This window comes from Podarcis pityusensis (assembly GCF_964106645.2).
Source record: "Podarcis pityusensis genome assembly, chromosome: 7".
NCBI classification, from domain to species: domain Eukaryota; kingdom Metazoa; phylum Chordata; class Lepidosauria; order Squamata; family Lacertidae; genus Podarcis; species Podarcis pityusensis.
This window is the reverse complement of record NC_138031.1, coordinates 72,893,940-72,901,844: the sequence shown is the minus strand read 5'-3', so window position 1 is coordinate 72,901,844 and position 7,905 is coordinate 72,893,940.

The window sequence follows — 7,905 nt, the reverse complement described above, 5'->3', positions numbered from 1 at the left end:
TTCAGACCTGAATGCATGATCTAAAAAAACCAAAAAACCCCAACCTCCAACAACTCTCTTAAATGAGACTATTCTGCATACAATTTCAGTCCTCTTATGTCCAAGGTGTGCTCGATTCCCCCTTGCACTACAATGTATTCTTTGAGATGAAATGTTTCACCAAGTTATGTCTAGGGACAGATACAGCATTCCCTCCCCGCCCCCCCGCCATAAATTAGTTCCTTTCTGAATCTGTTTTTCTTGTCGGTGATCATAAATTTGTATATACATTCAAGGAAACTCTGTAAGCAACGTTAAGCTAATGACAAGAGAGACGAAACACCTGTATGTACTAAAAAAAATGACTTCCAGAATGCCAAACGAAAGGTATATCTTGCTTATTGAGGTAATATGGTGACAGCCGTAGGTTTGTGACTACAATGCATCAAATTGTTTTGAGCACATGAAACAAACAAATCACTTAGAGAGACTAAAGCAAACCCAGTATTGCCGCAAGCCATGCCTGGAGTGGTCTCTGAGACCACCCTCCATAGCCCTGCTGTGAGTTTCTTAAACTTTAATGCAGGCATAGGCAAACTTGGCCCTCCAGATGTTTTGGGACTACAACTCCCATCATCCCTAGCTAACAGGACCAGTGGTCAGGGATGATGGGAATTGTAGTCTCAAAACATCTGGAGGGCCGAGTTTGCCTATGCCTGCTTTAATATATTTTTCTACCTCGATTTTCCCCCTTCGTCTTAAAATAGCAGGAATCAAGTTACTTTGCAAAACATTAGACCTTCCTCGTGCTGTCTTTTATCTTTCTAATATGTTGTTGGTCCACGAGAGCAATGTAACATCTGATACGAGGCAAGTAACAGAAGACCTAGTGGAAGAATGATTGACAGGAGTAGAGTGGGATGCTGGGTGGAGGTGGAGGCAGAGTTAGAGCATGTCAGTTGTGGAATGGTTACTACTGCAAATGACACATTATGAACAAATGCAGGCTGTTTGTCTTACTCTGGAAAGAGAGAATTTGGATTCCTGCCCAGAAGAGTGGAGCAAGTTGCATGAAAAACTGTGACCTCTTAGAGTTTGGGAAAGGCCACTTGCCAAGTTTAATGTGACATGTCCACCACAGGCATGAAATGTTTGTATGACCATATGGCCAAGAGTGTAAATACTGGCTATGTATGAATCAACAGATGGCCTGCAAAGCCTTTAAAGCTGATGCATGCTACATTTTGTGCCCAAATTAAGTATTTGGGGCTGACTTTCATGTTTAAAAATTAAACCTTCCCCTGAATTCATTCACATACTAGTATGCAAAGAGTGTGGGGGAGATGATCTCTCAAGAGCAACGGTTTTTTATGTGACAGAAATGAAGTTGAGACTTATTTCCCTGAATTGCCGGAATTTGATGGGGGCAGGAAAATGCACCAGAGATTTCAAGGAGAGCGGCAACAGCTAATTGCTCCCAGTTATGTGTCAGAAGAGGGCCTTTTAACTTTCAATAAGTTTCCTATCAAAACCTCAAAACAATTAGAACTGGCCTCCTTTTTTTTTGGTCCTTTAATTATTATTGAACTCGGCTTCTAAATCCCATCAATCAATGGCAAGGAAGGCTCTGCATAAAGGGAATGCATGCCTTGCATTTGCAATGATGCACAAGTGCTTTTTGGAAATTATCTCAAAACTTAGAAAGTATTATATCAGGCTAAATTTCGAATCATTCTTGGCTACAAGGTAAATCTATACACCAATAATTCTTGTACTAGACTTCTGGGAGGGCAGAAACACCATTTTCTTTAAACACCTGTGCACAATAAGTTTGTATCTCTTTAACATTCACAGAGGTGAGTTGCGGTAGGAAAGCTGGCAGTTTGGTAAAGGTAAAGGGACCCCTGACCATTAGGTCCAGTCGTGACTGACTCTGGGGTTGCGGCGCTCATCTCGCTTTATTGGCTGAGGGAGCCGGTATATAGCTTCCGGGTCATGTGGCCAGCATGACTAAGCCACTTCTGGCAAACCAGAGCAGCACACAGAAACACCGTTTACCTTCCCGCCGGAGCGGTACCTATTTATCTACTTGCACTTTGACGTGCTTTCAAACTGCTAGGTTGGCAGGAGCAGGGACTGAGCAACCGGAGCTCACCCCGTCACGGGGATTTGAACTGCCAACCTTCTGATCGGCAAGTACTAGGCTCTGTGGTTTAAAGGACTTTGGCCACAGCAGAAATCGCCGTGGATAAAGTTGCCCAGTTCCTCTCTTCTGAAATGAAGTTGGCAGTATGGCTGTGGATAAAGTCAGGTGTCTCCAGGGGATGAGGAAGGGGGTGCGGTGGGGGTGGGACGCCCCGGGTGTCTTCACTGAGGGGGGGTGACATTTGGCGTGCCGCCCTCTCGCGACTCCTAAGCCCACCCTGAGTGGCAACATTCATTTTGCCAGCGGCATTCCCCTCTTCCCCCTTCATTCTGAAAGCTCGGGGGAGGCTTGGGAGTCATGGGTGGGTGGCGTGCTGAATGTCCGCTGTCGGTGGCTTGGTTCACCCCCATGGGTGGCTCCCTCTGCCCCCTGGCTGCAGGGTGCGCATGCCGCTCTATGCACCCAAGCAGTTATCCGGCGCCCGGGCGGGCACCCTCTGCCTCCCCCTTTGGGAGCACACCTGCCCTGGGCAGCGTGGGCATATGCTCCACCGCTGGGTGTCTCCAGCATGTATTGGCCCAAAGAGCAAAAGACCAAGGTAGTAAGTATCATGGCAGCTGCCATCTTCTAGATCACTTACAAATGAACAATTTTGAAATCTCTGTCTGGGCTGGGAAACGCTGCTTATCCTCCCCCTAGAACACATCTCGAGGTAACTGTCTTTCTAGTAAGCACCGTGCAAAACTATTTTAGATGCTTTCATCTCTGCCGTTGCTTTGCCCTTGGCGGCAGTGAATTGAGAACGAGCCAAATTAATCAAATCAACCCTAAGCCCATGTCTGAACGCTGCACAAGCCAGTACGGAAGGAGTTCTATATTAAATCCCTGCAGCAGCTCCAAGGCTGTATAAACTCCAAGGCTTTAATCCACATGTCTTTACACTGATAAATAGGAGCCATTGTATCAGCAGAAGACTTGGGCTGCTTGACCTCAAGGTGCAATTGTGAGCTAAGGGAATAATAAGGTCAGCAGCATAGGCTGGATTGATTTGATACAGTGTCTTGTATGTAAAAAGAGCAATTTTAGGCTCACCAGGTCAGAACTTATTATTCTGGGCATCTACAAGGGGAATAGAGCACAGTGGTGTTGATAGTGCATAATCAGGGCAAGACTTATGGTTGCAAAGGTTCTCAACAAAGTGAAATGTGTAATGGACTTCTTAAAGTGAGATCTATTTTGCCTTTGTTTCATCAGCTTGCAAGACCATTGGAAACCCAAAATGGTTAATATACTGGGAATATCTATACATTTTGGGGCATTTAAAAAGATCTAGCACACATTGTTGTATTGATGCCTGGGGGTGCAATGGAAATAGCCACCATTTTTGTCTCCTTATTTAATCTTATTTAAATTACTTTGTATGCTTTCAAAACTGCTTGGATGTTCAGCCCCAATACCCATGTTCCAAATGCATCTTGAAATTTTGCTTTAGGTGGAGGCTGGCAGCAGCCTGGAGGTGTGTAAAACCTCCCAGGGAAATGTTACTTGCCTTATGAAAATATTTAGCTCATCCTCTCTCAGCTGCCACCACCTGAGGTTTGAGTCAGTGGATTACACTGTGGATCACCAGTGGAAAGAAAACATGGCAGATCCCTGTATTTTCCATCAGTAAGCACCAGAGCTTGCCTCCTCTTTGTCTGGTTCATTATGGTATTTTCGCCACTCTACCTGCTTGCTACTTTTCAGTGCTGAAAGTCCTCCCAAAGCAGTTCACAATCCCTCTAGTCTAGACCATCAAAACTACATTCCTGCTGGGAAGTGTGATGGGCACATGCATTGGCAGCCATGGCTAATGGGCTTGATCCCTTTCCCACTTGTGAATTTATGCACATTGTGTTGCCAACAGCGTCTGGCTGAAAATATACATTTCTGGGAGAAACATTTGACTCCATAACAAAGAGACAGATATGCTAAGGGTGGTGCCTTGTTTGTCTACCAAAGTATTAAATCTTCATGGAACATTTTCTTTCGATAACAACAGTTTTTTAACGGTGTGCCTTATAATTCACCAGCTGCTATCTGATCTCCTATCACACCTCTAATTAACAGTTAAAAAGGAATATTACTTCATATTAATGACATGCACAGAATATGAAGCACATGTGAACAACAAAAATACATTTGTTTCTGTGATGCTTGATTAATAAAAGTTAAATGTTCCTATCTGGACACGGCAGATCTCCAGACGGCATACGCCTCATGCAATAACGAGGCACTCCTTTTTAAAATGCTGCACAAAATTATTGTGTGTGGGGAAGCCTTATGATGCTTCCTGCATTGCAGCAGAAATACCACAATAAGGCATGTTTTTGCATTGACATTTACATGTGAACTATATGGCACAGGTAAATATCACAGGGCTACGTGAACAAAAGGGAAGTTAAGATGATACTTGATAACTTTCACCTTGAAGTCGAACAAATGCACCCAACACTAAAACAGTTATCTATCATAATAAGCAACAATTCCAACTGGCTGCTTTACTATGGGGACGTGGGTGGCATTGTGGGTTAAACCACAGAGCCTAGGGCTTGCCAATAAGAAGGTCAGCGGTTCGAATCCCCGCGACGGGGTGAGCTCCCGTTGCTCGGTCCCTTCTCCTGCCAACCTAGCAGTTCAAAATCATGTCAAAGTGCAAGTAGATAAATAGTTACCGCTCTGGTGGGAAGGTAAACAGCGTTTCTGTGTGCTGCTCTAGTTCGCCAGATGCAGCTTAGTCATGCTGGCCACATGACCTGGAAGCTGTACGCCGGCTCCCTCGGCCAATAAAGCGAGATGAGCGCCACAACCCCAGAGTCGGTCACGACTGGACCTAATGGTCAGGGGTCCCTTTACCTTTACCGTGCTTTACTATGAGCAGTTTTAAAGGTGCAGTTAGGTGACAGTTTTATTTCAACAGACCATTGAGAACTGACTGGTTGTTGTTGTTTTTTAATGCAAAGGACTTTTAATAAAACTTTGCTGTTTTTATTATCTATTTTAATAGATTTGATTTTTATATTGTTTTAATTCTATTACAATTCACGATTATCTTTTATGTTTTATCTTTTATGGAGCTCAACCACACTTCCCTTTGCCATGCTCTTCCTCCAACCCCTCAGAAAACCTGCTCTTCCATGCTGAACTGGAACAAATGGCAATTGGGCTTTCTATGGATTGCCATTGGTTCTGATTTAGCACTAAAGAGCAGGTCCTCCAGGGGGAAGCAGTGGGAAGAGCAAAACCGCTCAGACCCATGCCTAGAAAAGAGGATAAGTGGTTCAGGCCCGTGTTTTCTAGGCATGAGAAAAGCAGAAGTGTATACGAGCCTCTTGGGTAGGGTTGTCATATTTCAAAAAGTAAAAACCAGGAAACCACCAAAATTGTTGAGCTGTTTTCAGACAAACCCCAAAGCTGTTGAGCAGGACAAAGCCACCTCTTGGAAATCCCCCCTGGATGTCAATTCCACCTTTGAAATGCCGGACGTCTGGCAGCTCTACTCTTGGGTGCTGCCAATGCAGAGGTTTGACTTCATTGTAAGAGGCACACTTTATTGTCTCTTGAGGCAGACGGATGCCCACAGCTCTCACTCTGATTGGTTAAAAGGAGGGAGGGAGGGTGTGTGTGTGTAGCTGGAATATGGGAAAGGGGGAACAGACTTGAAGTGTTGGAATTTAAGGGCTGCAAGGAAAAGAAAGGACTGGAACACTTTTAACAAATCTGGAATACAGTCATACTTCTTCTTGCAAACGCTTCATGTTGCATTTTTTCAGGTTAAGAATGCAGCAAACCTGGAAGTGTTTACTTCCTGGTTTCTCCACATGCGCAGAAGCATCCTGCGCGGTTTGTGCATGCACAGAAGTGCTCTATTGTGCTTTGCACGTGCGCAGAAGTGCCACTCTTATGGACTTTTCGGGGCACCCCAGAACGGATCGTGTCCAGAACCAGAGGTACCACTGTACTGGAAAGTGTCAGCAGGCATGGTTGGAGCTCAGCAGCAGAAAGGAGCAAGGAGAAAGCTGATGTACACAAATTTTGAGCAAGGTGCTCGGGAGAGTAGTGTTGATTCAGCTGCAGGTGCTCTTGAATTAAACTCATTTTTTTGACTCATTTCAGTGTGGATTCAGGTTTCGCTTGGGGACAGAATTAACATTGGTTGCCCTGATGGATTACGATTTGCAGGAGGAAATCAGGGTAAGTGGTACCCTGTTGCTTCTGTTCACTCAGTGGCCTTTGATACCATCTCTGGTATCGATCATCTCTTGAGGTTGAAGGCATTGTTTTGTGGTGGTTTCATTCCTAATTGCAGGATTGGTGCCAGAAAATATCATTGGGTGACTTGTCTAAGCTTCAGGCACAGGACTAATGAGAAGTTTCAACAGTGCCACATTGTCTTGTCCCTTGGCCTCCCTGAGACTCTGAGCGTGCTGATATTTGACCTTTTCACCTGCAATCTGTAAAGAGGTTTAATTACTCCACAATGAAAAGAAAACTCCATGAGTTTTAAAGTTACCTTAATAATGGCACCCTCTCTTTTTATTAGTTTTGTCCATCTTGCAGTTCTGCTCAGGTTGTAAGCCAGTGTAAGGCATGGTTAATTGGGATATGGGGGGAGTGAGTGGCACTGTGGTCTAAATCACTAAACCTCTTGGGCTTGCCAATCAGAAGGTTGGTGATTCTCATCCCATGGTTGCTGGTTCGCATCCCATGGCATCACTATAATTCTGGATAAATGTTGAATATGAATTGTTCTGATGCACATACAAAAAGCAGGTTCACGTTATTTTTCTTGCTCCTGGTTAGTGGCTAAGTCTTGTACAGTGGTACCTTGGTTTATGAACTTAATCCGTTCTGGAAGTCCGTTCTTAAACCAAAGCGTTCTTAAACCAAGGTGTGCTTTCCCATAGCAGCGGGGGACTCAATTTACACTCAACAGGAAGCGGAACATGTTCTGCTTCCAAGGCAATGTTCACAAACCAAAACACCTACTTCTGGGTTTGCAGCCTTCTTAATCCAAGTTGTTCATAAACAAAGCTGTTTTTAAACCAAGGTACCATTGTACTGTGTTAGTTTTGGCTAGGGGCATGAATCTCTATAAAATGGTGAACAGCAGTGTCATTAACTTTATACCTGCATAACTCCTTCATGATAGTCCTTTAGACTCCATTTGAAGTTCTCTCTATTGCCACAAAACTCATAAGATTTGAAATGGAAATGTAAGTGACAACAGTAATAAGAGAAGCAAACGACAAGCACAAGCTCAGATTATTTAATGTAGTCTCTGATTTATATGTTTTTGTTAGCTTTGTCTGAAATAGAAAATAGCATACATGAAAGCAACCTTGTGTTATGTGTGACCTTTTTCAAAAGTTCTAAGTGGCTTGTTTAATTTTACACCCACCAGTTTGGAGTATATAGACATCTGATCTTTTACTTGTGTTTTAACTGACATATTTTATATGCCAAAGTCTATTAAATGTAGCACTGCTTTTGCAAATAAGGTTGCTTAGATTTTTAATCCCTCTCCCAATATGCCACTTAGCTAATTTTTTTTGTTCTGTCAAATCCTCCTTTTAGACATTTCCACAGACTTTTCTGAGAAATTCAATTTCTTCCTATTATAGGTTAATGCCCTTTTGGAAGGCAAGTGGGGCTTATTTCCCCCCACCCACCCAGAATTTGTCAGAGGAGTTCTTGGCTATTAAACGTTTCTGTCAGAGAGCAGGAATAACATTTTGAAA